Genomic DNA, 18,527 nt, shown 5'->3' with positions numbered 1-18,527 from the left:
GATCTTCTTCTCAGAAAGAACATTTTACCCCATTTAACTGCCACTATGTTATATCTCACACACACATGAACAAAACAAGCTATTAAAACAATTATCAGTACCAATCAGTATGGTGCTTTTCAGGATCAAAAAGACATTATGCCATTTTCAACATATATGATCCATCCGGAATACCATGTGCATATTAAAAAGAACAGTCAGCAGCATTTGACAGTGCGGCAGCACAAAGAAGAGCATAATGCACCAGGACAAAAAAAAAAAAAAGAAAAAAATCAGACGTTGCCTACATCATAACTTTTAATTTATATTTTTAAAAGGTTCTAATTTCTTGCAGACATTGATACATGAATTGGTACAGTATGTCATGTGCAATAAAGGCCCTAGCTTGAAATTTAATTTTCCAAACAGGTGTTAAAATGAATCTTTTACAGTCTTGACTTCAAAATGGCTGTATTTCAAGTTGACTATATGCTGTAAAATAGTGGAGCAGAATATCTTGATTGTGCTGTAGTGGTAATACCAGAAATAGCAGCACTAAATCCCACATTTTCACCTGCTTCTATTTGCAACTTCTCCACAAAATATGCAAGCATCAAATTTACCTCTGAAATTAAAGCAAGCAGTACTCTGAGGTTTTGAAAGGCTAGTCAGTTTAAGCCTTATGACCTTTATTTTCATATTACCTTTCTAATAAAATGTTCAGTGATGCCTTGGAGTTTTTTGGGGAAGTCACAAGTGAAATAAAATGATTCTCCCCCTTTAAAATAGTAATGAAATGGTATAAAAATATTTTAAAAAAGGACCTATACACCTGTAAGGGATATCTGTTTAGATAGCTTAATACTCTATTTTCCCCCCTAGTCGTACATACTGGAGGAAAGTTTGCTATTCACACTTCTTTTTACTAATTAAATTGGATCAGATCCTGATAGCCTTAGTGATGTTAAATAGTATGAGCAGTCTCATTATAGTTAATAGAACATCTCATAAATTAAGTGACTATTCTATGTAAGTAACAATATCAGAATCTGGCCCATCATAGAATATCAGGGTTGGAAGAATATCATATCAGAATCTGGCTCATCATAGAATATCAGAGTCAGGAAGTCACCTAGCCCAATCCCCTGCTCAAAGCAGGACCAACCCCAACAAAATCATCCCAGACAGGACTTTGTCAAGCCAGGCTTTAAAAACCTCTGAGGATGGAGATTCCACCACCTGCCTAAGTAACCCATTCCAGTGCTTCATCACCCTCCTAGTAAAATAGTTTTTCTTAATATCCTACCTAGACATTCCGCACTGCAACTTGAGACCATGGAGACAGCAGATCGAGGGACATGATCGTTTCCCTCTATTCGACATTGGTGAGGCCTCATCTGGAGTACTGTGTCCAGTTTTGGGCCCCACACTACAAGAAGGATGTGGAAAAATTGGAAAGAGTCCAGCGGAGGGCAACAAAAATGATTAGGGGACTGGAACACATGACTTACGAGGAGAGGCTGAGGGAACTGGGATTGTTTAGTCTGCGGAAGAGAAGAAGGAGGGGGGATTTGATAGCTGCTTTCAACTACCTGAAAGGGGATTCCAAAGACGATGGATCTAGACTGTTCTCAGTGGTAGCAGATGACAGAACGAGGAGTAATGGTCTCAAGTTGCAGTGGGGGAGGTTTAGGTTGGATATTAGGAAAATCTTTTTCACTAGGAGGGTGGTGAAACACTGGAATGCGTTATCTAGGGAGGTGGTGGAATCTCCTTCCTTAGAGTTTTTAAGGTCAGGCTTGACAAAGCCCTGGCTGGGATGGTTTAGTTGGGGATTGGTCCTGCTTTGAGCAGAGGGTTGGACTAGATGACCTCCTGAGGTCCCTTCCAACCCTGATATTCTATGATTGTTTCTTGTTCTGTCATCTGCCACAACTGAGAACAGCCTAGCTCCATCCAATATGCCATTTGCCTTCTCGGCAATAAGGCACACTGTTAACTCATATCCAGCTTTTCATCCCTGTAATCCCCAGGTCTTTTTCTGCAGAACTGCCGCTTAGCCAGTCAGTCCCCAGCCTGTAGCAGTGCATGGGATTCTTCTGACCTAAGTGCAGGACTTCACACTTGTCCTTGTTGAACCTCATCAGATTTCTTTTGGCCCAATCCTCCAGTGTGTCTAGGTCACTGTGGATCCTACCCCTACCCTCTAGCATATCTACTTCTTCCTCCAGTTTAGTGTCATCTGCGAACTTGCTGAGGGTGCAATCCATCCCATCATCCAGATCATTATTGAAAATGTTGAACAAAAACCAGGCCCAGGACTGACCCCTGGGGCACTCCGCTTGATACCGTCTGCCAACTAGACATCTAGACATTGATCACTACCCGTTGAGCCCAACGATCTAGCCAGCTTTCTATCCACCTTATAGTCCATTCATCCAATCCACACTTATTTAACTTGCTGGCAAGAATACTGTGCAAAACTGTATCAAGAGCTTTGCTAAAGTCAAGGTATATCATGTCCACCACTTTCCCCATAGCCACAGAGCCAGTTATCTCATCACAGAAGGCAATCAGGTTGGTCAGGCATGACTTGCCCTTGGTGAATCCATGTTGACTGTTCCTGACCACCTTCCTCTCCTCCAAGTGCTTCAAAATGCATTCCTTAAGGACCTGCTCCATGATTTTTCCAGGGACTGAGGTGAAGTTGACTAGTCTGTAATTCCCTAGATTCTCCTTCTTCCCTTTTCCAAAGATGGGCACTATATTTGCCTTCTTCCAATCATCTGGGACGTCCCCCGATCACCTCACATTTTCAAAGATAATGGCCAATGGCTCTGCAATCACATCAGCCAACTCACCCAGCACCCTCGGATGCATTGCATATGGCCCCATGGACTTGTGCATGTCCAGCTTTTTTAAATAGTCCTTAACCTGTTCTTTCACCACTGAGGGCTGCTCACCTCCTCCCCATACTGTGCTGTCCAGTGCAGCAGTCTGGGATCTGACCTTGTCTGTGAAAACCGAGGCAAAAAAACCATTGCGTACTTCAGCTTTTTCCACATCATCTGTCACTAGGTTGCCTCCCCCACACTTTCCCTGACCACCTTCTTGTTGCTAACATGCCTGTAGAAAACCTTCTAGTTACCCTTCACATCCCTTGCTAGTTGCAACGCCAACTATGCTTTGGCCTTCCTGTTTACATCCCTGCATGCTCAAGCAATATTTTTATGCTCCTCGCTAGTCATCTGTCCAAGTTTCCACTTCTTGTAAGCTTCCCTTTTGTGCTTAAGCTCACCGAAGATGTCTTTGTTAAGCCACGCTGGTCACCTGCCATATTCGCTATTCTTTCTGCACATCAAGATGGTTTGTTCCTGAGCCCTCAATATGGCTTCTTTAAAATACAGTCAACTCTCCAGGACTTCTGTCCCCCCCTCATATTAGCCTCTCAAGAGATCCTGCCCTTTAGTTCCCTGAGGGAATCAAAGTCTGCTTTTCTGAAGTCCAGGGTCCATATTCTGCTGCTTTCCTTTCTTCCTTTTGTCAGGATCCTGAACTCTACCATCTCATGGTTATTACCATCACGCTAACTAACTGGACAAACCTATAAGAGATATCTTACTAATGGAGGAAAAGTGCTTCCAAAGGGGCTGGCGTTTGATAGCAAGGCAACCAGAAGTAACAACAGGTGAATTTTTGACACTGGGTTAAATTCAGACCTGTTGTAAGCAAACCGCTCTGCATGTTAGACTGCGGTACATACATACCTAGGACGTGTGTTTCTGTGGAAGTCAGTTCTCAATATAGCAACACATCTAAATGTGTATTGTGATACAGCATGGCCAGAGGGCAGCAGAAGAGTACTAGAAGAGAGCCTTATTCCCTGTAGAGGGAAGAAAGTTTGCTATAGACTAATTAAAGCACCTGAAGCCAATTAGAACACCTGAAGCCAGTCACATGATAAAAAACCCCTGCTTCAATCAGACAAGGAGGAGTTGGAGCAGAGGAGAGTTTGGAGAAGTGCCGTGGCTGGCTAGAAGACCAAGACCCTAGGTAAAGAGACACTCATCTTGTGCAGAGAGAGAGAGAGAGAGCGCGCGCAGGAAGCCCCACAAGCTGAAGAGCAGGAGAGGGAAGTATCCCAGGGGAAGGAAGCACTAGTTCAAGTGGTTTACCACTATCCCTTGGGCCCCTGAGCTGGGACCCGGAGTAGAGGGTGGGCCTGGGTCCCTCCCTCTCCACTAGCCTTCTCTGGGTTAGTGGTGGGACAGTAGATACCCTAGTTCAGGGGCAGGAAACTTGCACCCTGAAACCCCCCCCCCCCGCCCCAGAAGAGGAAGTGCAGGACCCATCATAATTGTACCTGCAATTTGCCGCAGCATTAAGTGACCCTAATTGATTTCATGATCCTTGGAAATAGAGAATTCAAGTATAATCTCCAAATCTTAATTGTTACACAGACAAACATTTGTTTCTCTGTTAACCACATTGTCTAATGAGAAGAGGACTTGGGATAACCTGTTCTTAAGAGGCTCTCTACATTTCTGGTTAGAGGACTCTGTACCCTGTCCTATAAATATTCTTAACATTCTCACCCAACAGACCAAGTATTATTTCAACAGACTAATTGGTTCACAACCCCTGCTAAGTATCAGCCATATCATTCCTAACTGCCATAGGCTAGTATCATCATTAGCTGAGTGACAATCTCCTAGAGCATTTTGATTCTTTAATCTCCATACTCCCCCAGGACAGCAGGCCTATTAAGGGTTAAAGCTCCCTCTTTAATTCCTTTCTTATCCTCTACCTCTGTGTAGAAAAGCAGGGGAAAGGTAGTGACACAAAGGAAATAGAAGACCATGTCTCCCTAAGGGGGAATAGCAAGAATCAGATTATAGGAAATTGTAAATAATGGAGAAAAAACAGAGGTCCTGATCTTTATCTCAGCTGACTTCAAAGAGTCAGTATGTGATCTCACATTAGTGTAAGTCAATATTACACCACTGAAGTCAATAAAGTATTGCAGTGTCAATGAGATCAGAATTTGGCCAAGATTCTTCTTCTTAATATTTATTATTTGCATTATAACTGTAGCACTAAAAGACCCTAGTCAAGATTAGGAACCTATGGCAATGGGTAGTGTACAAATGCATGGCAAGACATGGTACCTGCTTTGAAGAGCTGAATATAAAATGCTCTGATTCAGCAAAGTACCTAAGCATGTGCCTAACTTTAAGCCAGGAATTGTCCCATTTAATCTGACAACACTCTCCCTATTCCATCTGGAAGTCAATAGGACTACTTAAATACCTTGCTAAATAAGGCCCTAAAAGAGGACACAGAAAAATAGTGGGAGAAAGGGAAACCCTGTAGAAGCAAAGAGATCATAGTGGTGGCTGTCAATCAAGTTGGTTTCACAGTTATGTATTTTTTGTATGTTGGGGGATGTGTCCTAGGTGAGTTGATGTGAGTTGAGGGGAGGAAGGGGACAAGTTAAAAGAAGAAAGGGATTGGAAATGAAATGAACAGAGTGAGGGATACTGAAAGGGGAGATGGGAGAAGAAACACAAGGAAAAAGGATGGAAGGAATGCTGGTAAGAAGCATGGTGAGGGAGGGTCATAATAGGAGTGTGGACCTATATGACAGAGGGTGGGAGGAGGGCAGAGTGAATCAAAAATACATCCTGGAGTATAAACTCAAAAATCCAGAGAGCAATGCCCTTACCAGAGTGCAAAGGAATAGTAAGGTGCTAGTGCTAAGCCTACTAGCCTGTCTGGCTTTAAGGGCTTGCTCGGTCCCTCGGTTCTTGCTTTTCCTTTCTCTGAGCTTACAAGAGCCTCCCTGTTGCTTCAAATACAGAGTACTGGCTTAGGGACTGCTGAGGCTTCAGTATAGCCAACCACCATCCATTTGCCCTTTTTGTGCCCAAGTGTCTTAACTGGCATGTATGCCTTCTTTACTGCCAAACCCAAATACTTTAAAAAATCAAGTCTGGCATCAAAAAATTTGAAATTGCATAATAAAGTTGAGTTCTTTTTACTTGGCTTCTTTCCATTTAGGGTTCATGTTTTCAGGCTGTTCATTTCACTGTAAAGGCTAGACTGATTTTTTTTTTTTAAATGAAAGATTTTTATCACAATCACTCATTTCCTAGGGCTTTACGAAAAACATGAAATATAAACAAGACTTATGATAAAGTTGCAAGAGTTGGAAAAAAGTGATACTTTGACTAGTGGGAGACAGCTTCTCATGAAAACATATCCAACTTTACTGTTGCTTTGTCTCCCTCCCCATTTCTCTGTTTTGTTGCCTCTTAAAATTCTAGACTCTGAGCTCCCAGTAGCAAAGGCCATTCATGTTTTACTTCTTTGTTTAGTGCCTGCTATAATGGGGTCCTGATCTCAGATTGTGGATTCCAGGTGCTCCAGCAACAGAACTAATAAACAATGTCTATAGTATGTATAACAGAGGTTTTAGAGCTATGCTATGTACAAACAAAAATATCCAAGATATATGCACAAAAGTCAAAATTCTTCAAATGTGTGTTCTCATTGAAAATGTCCTTTTATCAAAAAATAGTTCTTGAAAAACTGGAGTTTTTAAGCATTTTCTGTTTTTTCTAAGATTTTTCACATAATTTTGTTTTTCACTGAAAAAAGTTTTTGAAATTTTCCGGATACCGAAAGCCATTTTTACCAAACATAACACATCAATAACCATTTAGATAATGGTATTAATAAAAATGTTGATCAAAAAGTTTCACAAAAACAAATAAAATGTTTATTTTGAATCCTGTGAAAGAACTCCACATTCTGAAAATTTGTGGGTTTTTTTTTTTTGACCAGCTCTAATTTTAATAGTTGGACTTGTGACAGATGAAACCTGATAGCTAACAAAGCTAGCACTAGTGTTCAGACAGAGAGAGGATTACCCTTTTTAAAGTTTTCCTGAGATAAGGGAAACCTAATTAGACAAGAATTCTTATGCACATTGAATCTCTCAAACCCAAAAGGTAAAAAGAATTGTCTTGATACCGACAATACCCTCATTATGCCACTTGGAAAGTTTTCCAGACAGAACCTCCCATGGAACTTACATTGCTAGGCTGGATTCTTTGCCCTATTTAAAAAATAAATAAAAATCCTGCATTTTAAATGGTGTTATAAATCTCTACCATGAACAAAGATGTATGGAAAGTGCAATTTCCTATCACTGGTCACAATCTCAACCTCGCTGAAATCTGTAAATTATTGACAAGCTACTAGGAATCCAGTTTTTGACACACTTTGTTATTTTATTTTGATACTTTCTTTTCTAGGTCAGTCCGTCACCTGTTTCTGGGTGATTCTTTGTCAACTTTCGGTCTCTTCTTTCAGCTGTTTCTAGACAGGAGGAGAATTCTCCTCTTTTGGAAAGATTCCACTTCCAATGAAATACCTCAACTGTAGAGTCAAGAAATCCAACACTGGCCACAGATCTCAGATAGTAAAAATAATAAGCACAGAGCAGAGGGAGCAGTCTCTTCTGTGTACCTGGATCTCTGAACAGGTAGCCTTTGAGCATGCTCCAAATAGAGTCTACACACTATATGAAAAGTCATTCTTACCTTCTTCCTGTGTTTGGCTTTACTGTTAACTAACAATATTAACAGAACATAAACCTCAGCCTGATCTTCCTTCCCAAACCTAATGGTTTCAATAGTTTCTTTCAGGACCTCCCTGTCTCACACTATTTCCCTCTGACCAAACGGCCACACCAGCCTCTCATATCATTAACAACCTGCCACAATGAGTCAGCAGAATTTACCAAGTAGCTTTCGACTGGGTTCTCACTCTAGCTAACACGGTGAGTCAACAGAAGCACTGTGCAGCCCTCGGAGACACTGGCATCATCTTACTGGGCTTCTCACTCGCTATTTTATTTCTTTGCCCCATATAAATTTGAAGCTCTGTTTCTTACATACTGTATTTCCTGAAGCTTCTTGCTTTGTGCGCTGTATTTGTTGCCCAAATTCTTCCAAGGATCTTATTTGAGTTGGTTAAAAATTTCCCACTCTATTGGTTGTTTTAACAAGTAATATTAATGAAAGCGGCCAAAGCAGTGAGCGGCTTAAATAAAATTATCACCAGTGAGAGAGAGAGGGGTCTGTGCACTGATAAACACTGCCTCTCTTGTGGTTGAAATTTTGGCTTTCAAATCAGAGGGGAAATAGTGTTCAAAAGTCAGTAGCAGAGCAATAAACTACTTGTTCTAATGCCCACAATCACACAGCCCCAGCAATACCCTACCACTATAGAAAATGATCAGCAAGCTCCAGACTTTTTTTTCCTTGAGTCATGCTGAGAAATCTCTGCAATTTGTGGCTATGGTTTCTAGCCCTTCACATTTACTTTCTAATTTGAAATCATATCCTCCTTGTCAGAACATGCCTGGGGGCAAGCCGCTTATGGAAAAAAAAAAAAAAAAAGACAGCTTGAATCTCAGTGTGTCTAGTCTGAGTCATAACATCTGCCACAATGAGCTTCTACCGCCAAGCGCAGGAGTGCTCTTTTGTACAGTCCCTCTCATGGAGATGAAAAATCCAAAAGGAAGCAATTTAAGAGACCGAGCATAACTGAACCACTTCATTACACTGATGGTCAGAAGGCACTTATCAGCCAGCAATGCCAAAATTGAGGTTATAATCTTCCACTGCTTCTTGGTGTTTCTGTACAAGATACAAGGACTAGCTTTTCTTTTTTTTTTTCCTCCTCAAAAGGGTCATACAAATGTATACACCTGGATTAGATCTGAAAAATTCATATGCTTCCAAATCAGGTTTCTTCATTTTTGTTTGTTTTCCTTTCAGTCACGTAGAAAGCTGCCAGTAGTCAGATTACTTTCCAGGAAGCTAAGCTAATATCATATGCAGGACCCTGAGGCAAAAGCCAAGCCACTGCACACTGCACAAAACAATCTGGAAAATATATATCAACTAAATTGGGCTAAATTCACATTAGGATTTAGGCACCTTAATCCCAGAATCAGGCCCCAGTGAGAGTCACAAAACCCCAGCTCAGCTGCAACCAAACGGGTTGGTGCCTAAATTCACTCGGTGCCTAAATTTGTGCTGAAAAGATTCCCTGGGTGCCTACATTTCTTCCTCTGAGCAGATCTCCGGAAGCCTAAGCCTCAGAGTTAGGGTTGCCAGGCATCCGATTTTTGACCAGAACGCTCTGTGCCCTCTCCCGCATCCCAAACCCCCTCATCCCCGGTCCCACTCTAGAGCCCTCACCCCCAGCCAAAGCCCTCACCCCCCTCCTGCTCCCCAACCCAGTGAAAGTGAGTGGGGGTGGGGGAGAGCGAGTGAGGGAGGGAGGGGGGATGGAGCGAAAGAGGGTGGGGCCTCAGAAGGGGCGGGGCAGAGGTGTTTGGTTGTGTGTGATTAGAAAGTTGGCAACCCTACTCAGAGCACAAACAAACAAAGGGACAAGCCTCTGCCTAACTTGCCCAGGAGGCCTAATCTAGTAAGCATGCTCAGATCTCACCTACCAGATCAAGCCCATGTAGGTGAGCTTATATAGCAGGAAGAGAAGGCAGCTTTCCCTCATAACTTTTAGGGCAGTAGTTAAGCTATTCACCTGGGATGTGGGAGCCTCCCAGTGTTCAAGTCCCTCTTCCACCTGAGTGGAAGAAGGGATTTCAACAGGGTTCTTCAACCTCTCAGGTGAGTGCCCTAGCCACTGATCTGTAGGATATTTTGGTGTGGGTGTTGGCTTCCTCCATCCCTTCTGTGAAGATGTTGCACTGTGACTAAATATGAAAGCATCATGGGGGAGATAGGGAGACAGAGACTCTGTAGCCTGGTATTCAGAGCACTCAGCTGGGAGACTCAGAATCCAGTACCCCATACTCCATTTTTAAAAAATTATTTAGCCACAGTGGAATAGCTAGAATAGCGAGAGAGAGGATACTCCACAGTCAAATATCTTATAATGCAGGGGTTAGGACACCCACCGGAGAGGTAGCAGATCCCTGTTCAGATCCCTTCTCTTGCTCAGATGGAAGCGGGATTTGAACCAGGTGTCTCCCTCCTCCCAGGCGAGTACCCTAAACGCTGCTCACGAGGGAGGTCCCTAACTGCTCACCTCCCACTAGTTTTTGTAAAAACTGCAGCTGCCTAATGCCAAGAGAAGGTTCTTCAGCCCAAGCAGTTGGGATCCCTGCAGTCTGGACTCAGCGGTGTGGCTTAGCACACCCCCCTCAGCTTACATCTCCCATTTGTTACCTTAGTCAGGGAGCCTCCTAGTGTGCTGGCTTTTGTGAATCCCATTCGGATGCACCGCCTCACCCGATTCATTCAACAAGGAGCCTAGGCACCTAACTCAGGCTTTGTGACGCTGAATGTCACCGTGCCAAAGCCTCTTTAGTAATCAAGACCTATGTGTTGCTTCTTTTATTCCCCAACTACTTTTCTTTTGGTTGGAACTACACTGTTTCCCAGAAGAGCCACACACATGTAATTGTTAAGCTACTTAAAATATTAATCTAATAAAGAAATTGCTGTATTTTAATAGGTCCGTGGTCCAGCTAATCCAGTATCCTGTCTGTAATGGTGGTCATTACTAGCTGCTTCGGAGGAAAGCGTAAGAAACCTTGCAGGAGGCAGTTATGGCATAATCTGCCAGAAGGAAATTTGTTCCCAAACCCCCATTAGTTAGAGGTTGATTTATGAGCTAAAGAATGAGAATTTTAGAGGACTGTATTAGATTCCCTTAACTATTTTCAATTGTATATAGGGTCAGAAGAACCTACAAGGCTCAATGGCTCAAAGCCACTGTTTCTATCACTGAAATTTCTTAAACTTCACCTTCAGAAATATCTGTCAAACTTTTATTACACTTTGAACATATTCTTGGCAATTGTATGAACCATTGCATTTTATTTCTAAAAGATTGAATTTGGGTCCCTGGAAAGCTGTCAGTGCAGCAGAAGTGCTGATGGTCCAGAAAGCAAACAAGCTAATAGGCTGCTTGAAGAAAGGGTTAGAGAAGAATAAAAATTATTATGGTACTATATGTACTAATGATAGGCCCTCACTTGGAATACCGAGTTCAGCTGTGTTCACCTAACCACCATAATGATAAAGTAGAAATAGAGAAGGATGGCAAAACATGACAGTATGCAAAGATTTCTGTAAGAGGCAAACAATAGGATTAGGACCAGTAGTTTAGAAAGAAAAGCCTTGAAGTCCCATGATTGATCAATATAAAATAATGAATGGTATAGGCAAGGTCACATGGGAACTCTGTTTACGCAGTGAAATTAGAAGATAGCAAATTTTAAGTGGGAAAATAAATTCACACTAATTAACCCACTGCACTCACTGCCACAAAACATTACTGAGACAAAGACACAAACAATTCAAAAAGAATTAGAGCTTTATATGGATAATCAAAATACCCTCACTCGCTAGGATAAAAATGTAAAAGAGTTATAACCCGCGTGTTTCATAAACCAAACACTAAGGACATATGCCATCAGCTAAGTGGTTGGAGTTAAGGCAAACTTCCTCTATAGGCATGTTATTGCATGATTGTCCATTATGGGGGCTTTACACTGTCTTTGAGTCACCTGGTATTGGTTACTATCAGAAACAGGACACTGGGTTAGACGGTCCACTATTCAGATCCGTTATGGTAATTCCTCTACATTCCCAAAGCACTTCACAGTGTAATGCGTTTAAAAAGGGGTAGTGCAGCTTTGTGCTAAGCAACCTCTTTCACACACGTTTAGATGCTGTAACCCATCAGAGAAAGGATATTGGCCAAATCATTCTATATACTTCAAAAAGTACTATAGGATTAAAACTCTACTTGGGCCTAATTTTAAAGCCCGGCCCACACCCAAACCCAACCCAAGCACCCCTGACCTCAGCCTGAGAGGAGCAAGACGTTTTCAGACTCACCCCAAACCAGAGTCAACATTGTCACCGTCACCTCATCCATGGGGCTTCATACTCCCCATGTCCCTTGACCATGATCAGTCTCCAGCCTTCTCTAGCCAGTGGGGTCACTGCAGGAACCTCTGCATGCCCCACGCCCACCAGCCACTGCCTTGTCGTGCTGAGACAGTGAGAGGGGCTGCGACTCTTTGTCACTCTGCAGCACGCTGTCTTTGTGGCACAAGCCAGCAGATGCAGGGCAGCCACTGCTGCACAGACCTCAAAGGCATGAGGAGGAGGAGCTCAGAGACAACCCATCCCCGAGAAAGTTGGGTTGTTTTCAGACCCAACCCCAACCCTTGCAGTCAGTTCCCATAAGGTTCCAGCTGGGTTACAAGGTTCCACATGGGATATTTACCAGCCAGCTGATCAGATACCAGGCATGGCCAGGAATGTTTGTCATAATGTTTCTTCCACAAAGCAACCTAACAACATACCACTCCTGTAATAATGTAACAGAGTGTCATCATCATGAGCCCAAGTTCAGGCATGGTACTGAAAGCTACCACCTTCTGGCCAAGAGCTACCAACCAATACGTTTATATTCATGCCAACATCACTCATATTATTTGCCTCTTCTATGTATACCAAGTATATTCAATGTCCTACTTAGTCACAAATGTTCTAATACATTATATGCCATGTTTGGTAGCCAATTCACACAAAACATGTAACTTATTTCCACAGTAAAGATCCTGCAGTAACTCCATCTTTAAAACCAAAAAGCTTTCATGTAAGAAATATCACAAGTCAGCCAAACATTATAGTATTCACTATGTTTTAGGTTTATGAAAGATTCTAGTTATTTTTCTCCGTCTAGCTGCTATAAGAATAAATAGGCAATAATGCTCGCCTTCACTGAAGAAAAAACGTACAGGTGAAAAAATTTCTAGAGTATCCACCATTTGAGGAGGAGAACTTTTACAGTACAAGCCCTGATAAAGTGATACAGCTTTCTTAAAGGACTTAATGGGCAACTGCCTGTGTGGAAAAAGTACAAGGACTGAACCAGTAACTAGCTCTGTATCTTGCATCTTCACCTAAGCATTTTCTTTTCTTACAATCTGGTTTCCAAACACAGAAGCAGCTCTGTAGCAATTTTAAAATAACGATCGCCCATCTGAGGCTATCGAGACCTGAAGCACAGTTGTGCTTCTGCCAAAAACAAATCAAGGTTTCACTGTTCATGTGAATTTCATAATAGGAGCTGGACAAACATATGCCAAAGAGCAAACAGACAAAACAGTTTCCTTTCTGGGTTCTGCAACAATTCATTCTTCATGACTTCAAGAAGTCACATTCTGAAGAAAAAAAAATCAGGAAGAAGTTGCAATATGTCATGGTATGTAGCATTTCTGTCGATGAAATGAAGGGTACATCAGAATCAGCAATGGCAGGCCACAGCAGAAGAAGCTACATGTGACAGATTCCAGGCAATGTGTGTCATGCCCTTCAGTTCTGGTTCATGGAGGGATATGTCACATCCCAAGATATGATGCAACCCTCCCCTTACATTATGTGCAAGCAATTTTGATTCAGCTGCCTTCTCTCATGCATGGAAGAATCCAGAAGTTAAACAATGTGAAAATATGGTTTTGCATAGGATTCATTCCAGAAGTTTGTCGAACTGGGATACGGTCCATCGTCATTAACAAAGGGTAGGGTCTAAAATTGCCCTGGTGCTTTTACTTAGCATGAAACAGGCAATTCAGGCTCCCCCCAACACTCTTGCCTTTACCCAGAACTAGTTTTTCTAAAGCGACTATTTTCCATATAACAGTGACAGAAGGCGCTGTTCCAGCAGCCAGTTTCTACCTCCCTTTTTTCCCCTCCTCTGGACTTCTCTCCTTTTTCCTGTCCTCTCCCTTTCCACTGTTCTAACCCCATTGGTCATCTCTAACTCCTCCCACCACCACTTACATCCTCTTACCCCAGCTGTTCTGTCACCCTCCTATGGGGTTCTTCTAGCAGTAAATACTAACTGCAGAAGCTCTCAAACCTCACAGCTAGAAGCACTAGCAAATGCAAGGAGGACAATCACCAGATATTTGGTCACACCATGAGGCTGTATATGAAAGCTGATGCTAGTAGAGTATCCTAATTTCATAAGCACTCACCGTTGGCCTAAGGAGTCCTATTAGTATCAATCGTGAAACTCCGAAGGACTTGAATGGGAGTTGAGCTAGGCCAACGGTCAGCACTTTTAAAAATATCAGCCTCAAACTGCTCTTAGCATGAAACACTAATAGCACTTGTGAAATTTAACAGAAGTAGCAACACTCAGTGATCCTGAAAGGACAGTACATCATCCTCTCCCAAAGGGATAAAACATTAGGAGATGAAGGATACAAATTGTGGAACCAGGGTGCAGTCCCACCCTGAAATGAACTTGGCTTACACCACTTATTTGTACTGGACTTATAGTTCATTTATTGACACTGTACCTGACCCAGACAGAAAAAGAAACAAAACACTTGCACATGAACAGATGAGTTTAATGCATTGAATTTTAGTTTGTGTACCTAAAATGTTCCAAGAACCATCCCTTTTCTCAGGTACATTTTGAGTTTGGCATTTTGGGTTGAAAGATGCATAAAACTCTAAATGGACCTTACTATGGACTAAACATTAAAGGAGTTCACATGTGCATTGTTTATTCCAGTACGTGCATGGTATAAATAACGGAAGAGGAAAAAATAGTCCTTTCCATGGTAGTATTTGTATAAGGCTAAAATATTTGGTCATACCATGCCCCGTTACAAGCACGCTTAGCGTACATTTTGGAGGAAGGCAGGATCCTAGTAGAGTTTTTTAAAATTTAGGCTGTCACTTGCCTTGTGAATATACAGATATTTCAATATATTCTGATACAGAAGGTCAGTCCTCAGAGGATAGCTGAACACTTGATGTTTGTTCTCTTCCTCACCCCCTACCCCCATCAAATACATCCACACATATTTATGATACACAGAGAATTAAATTTTCATCTTGATGTGCAGTTGGAATTACATGAGGTTTCTCTGCATAGTAATCATGAAGCAGACTGATGATGAAAACTGGCTGTGCCAATAAGATAATTAGATACAAGGCTTACATGCTTTCACTGACGTAAATCAGAGAGATCCCTTGGACTAAAGTGGGTGCAGGACTGGACTTTGCATTTTTTTTATTTTTTTGGTGAGTGCCAGTATATTCTGTAGTTACGCTTCTTTATTAAAACTATGTGCTGTATTAGAACTCAAATTGATTTTGATTTCCAGCAGTTCACTAGGATGTAACAGGAAATGAAGCTCAACATTCCAATTACAGTGCCTCCCAGCAGGTGCGCTCAGTTTGGAGTAGGTATTACCATAAAAGCACCTTCCAGCAGGGCATGTAGCGTATTATCCAGATACAAACAATAGTATAAGCAGGGATAATCCAATCCCAGATTTAGGTAAAAGTAGGAGTGAAAACTGGATGAGCTGTAGCTCATGAAAGCTTATGCTCAAATAAATTTGTTAGTCTCTAAGGTGCCACAAGTCCTTTTCTTTTTGCGAATACAGACTAACACGGCTGCTACTCTGAAACCTGAGTGAAAACTGACTCAATCAGTGGATGGAAATGTGTGTTTGCCACAAATGTAGTAAAGCCTCCGTTTGTTGAGCTACTGTTGATTTCAGTGGGAGTCCTGTGAATACTGGGATGGGTCCTGGCTTTGTTATATGGGAGAGCGATTTAAATCGCAACCATTTTTATGTGTCACACAACAGCAGTGTAGTTACTCATCTGATTCAGTAAAAAACTGCACATTAAACAAAACAAAGTGAATATTTTATTTTCAGTCGGAACAGGATGCAAGTTTAAACCAAAATAGAACAGACACAACAAGTATTTTTTTAAAGTCAGTCTACAATAAGAATTCAAATGCAGAATGAACAAAGTGCTTTCAGATGTGATGAGACTAACGTAGTATCCATGATACAAGTGGGCAGATCTCCAAATGGTGTAGATCAGTGCAACTCAATCAACTTAAATGGTGCTATGTGATTTATACCAGCTGAGAGTCTGGACCACTGTTTATTTTTCAAACTGCTCAAATTGTAAGTTATATTTTGTCACTGGTCTTGGGTTGAAGTCCTAGCGTAAGTGATAATGGGAGTTTGGCTATTGACTCAATAAGACCAAGCTTTCACCCTTAAGGTACATGTACACTGGAAAAAAGGACCCCGGGCTCAGCCGCGGCTGGGCCTGTTCAGCCGACTCAGGCTCACAGAGCTTGGGCTGCAGGGTTAAAAATTGCCATGTAGATGTTTCAGCTCAGGCTGGAGCCCAAGCTCTGGGACCCTGCCCCATTGTGGTTTCCCAAGTCCAAATGTTTGTTCAGCAATTTTACAGCCTCTCAGCCCAAGCCTGAGCCAGCTGTGGGGGTTTAATTGCAGTATAGTTGTACCTTCAATTTCCATGTGTAATACAAGTATTGAAAGAAGTCATATAAATAAGCCACTGTTACATTATGCCTACCATGCTTACTACTTCCACAACTCCATCTCCTCGTGGTGCTGGAACTAGGGGCACTACCGCCACCCCTGGCTTGAAGTAGTAACAACAAACACATGGTTTCCATCATCAGCATCCTCACTATAAAAATTATTCCAGAACCCCTGCCATCTCCCCTAAGTGTCTGATAAAATAAACTTATTCTGCATTAATATGGAACTGGGAACAAGCATCCAGTTACTTCTCCTCCCCCCATCCATAAATATAATTATAGTTGCAATTTAAGTGAATGACATTATCAGTATTATTCCCCACCACCAAACTCAGTAAACACCACAGCAATGATGCTCCTGACCAGACACTTCAGCTAGATTGACTCAGGATAAGTCACCTGGGTACAGGTAGTAGAGTATTTTCAGTAGCAGAACTTCATCTTACCAGAGAAGATCAGATGAAGCGTAGTTTGGACCATTTTCAGGTCAAAATGCAAGACTCATAAGATCATCCCCCAGTAATGGCATTTTGGAAGGACCAAATCACTACTGGAGAGAGATGAAGAAATGAAGCAGAAAGCTAAGAGAAAAGAACTAGACCCTAACTGAGCAAGATACTTAAATACACGAGTAGTCCTGATAAAAATCAAAACAATTAACTCTTGGGCTCACTTACCTTGCTTCAGCAAGGTCCTAGAGAGGAGAGCAAATAAAGACCTACTGAAACATACACTGGGAACAAGAGGGGTTGGGAGCACATTGAGCACTCTGTGTAATTGTCATGTACCATTTAGACAGGACAGTGCACCAGAGTTATCAATAATAAATTCTTGATGAATTTTACAGGTGCTAATTCTTATTAGCAGCAACCCACATGAAAGATTCCAAATGTAAAAGTATCTGTTTTGTTAGCATTTGTAAATTAGTCATTGATTTATTCTGGATTCTCAGGGCAAACTCTCCTTACCCAGGTGAGCAGGCCAATTCTTCATTAAAGCTAACACCTTTGGGTAACTAGATATGGCAATTGCAATAACAACCCAAGGTGAAATGTTTTAAAGATGCATCAGACTTGTAACAATGCAACATGCTGTAGACAAGCTGCATGATGCATTTTAAAAAGTGCTCTTTCAAGCTGTAGGAATACGTCCCAAGAGGCCAGCCCTTCCTTTTCCCTCCTTTTAAAGTGCCTTGGAAGCACAACAAGCAGCATTTGAGATTACTTCTTATGTGTTAACTGGCTGAAAGTCTGACAGTGAAATGCTGTCAAACTGCAGAAGTAAGAAGTGTGGGAGAGATACAGCTGGGTGGGAGAAAGAAGCAGAGTGAAAGGGAGGTTGGCCCAATCCTGCAACTCACTCAAGTAGTCTTACAAGAGTAACCTCACTGACTTTCACTGGAATTCTAGCCTGAGTAGATTGTAGGATTTGACCTGTGGAATGTGCATGCTGAGACAACTAGCTTTTAATGATCATTGCTACTTATAGGCATTTGGGGTGCGATTTTCATAAACTCCTAAATTACTTAGCAGCACCAGTCCCATAGAAAGCTATTGAAAGTCAAAGAGACTGGAGTCCCTAAGTCACCTAGGTGCTTTTGAAAATCTCATCCCTGTCTTGCATTTTACTAAGACCAAATTCTTGAAGATTTGGGCTTGAACTTCCATGCTACATGCACATCTACTTCCTACCCAAGAGACCGCCAGCGAAATGCATACCCTTAAAATGGAATCACCGTGTCCCCCATGAGACAAAAATGTTGCCACCTCTAAGCAAGATCAATGGTTACAAATTAACTTATTCCATAAATATGTGACCCTTATGTAGCCTCCTGCTCCCGGAGGATGGAGGAAGCACCAGCAGCTACAGAAGGGACCATCCTTGAGCAGTCAATAAAAGGCAGCTCAAAAAGGAAGCGACAGCTGCAGAGATGTGAACACCCATATAGCAGAGGAATGTCTTCCTCCTTACTATTCAGAATTCCCAGGCAGAGAGACACTGGAGGAGAGGAGAAGCAGGAGGCAGGTTCCCTGAAGAGGCCATAACAAGGCTGCAAGTCACCTTTTTCTTTCTCACAAAACTTAGGTAGAAAG

At 42.0% G+C, this 18,527-nt stretch overlaps 1 protein-coding gene across 16 annotated transcripts in view; it reads right to left on the bottom strand.

Annotated features, from left to right (window-relative positions):
* Positions 1–18,527, bottom strand: part of CHL1 (cell adhesion molecule L1 like) — a 194,568-nt gene that overhangs the window by 163,454 nt on the left and 12,587 nt on the right. The gene's annotated exons all lie outside the window — the stretch shown is intronic.

The sequence above is a fragment of the Chelonia mydas genome, chromosome 7 (genome assembly GCF_015237465.2).
Source record: "Chelonia mydas isolate rCheMyd1 chromosome 7, rCheMyd1.pri.v2, whole genome shotgun sequence".
Classification (NCBI taxonomy): Eukaryota; Metazoa; Chordata; order Testudines; family Cheloniidae; genus Chelonia; species Chelonia mydas.
The sequence above is the reverse complement of the archived record's forward strand: the minus strand, read 5'-3'. Positions and strand labels throughout refer to the sequence as shown.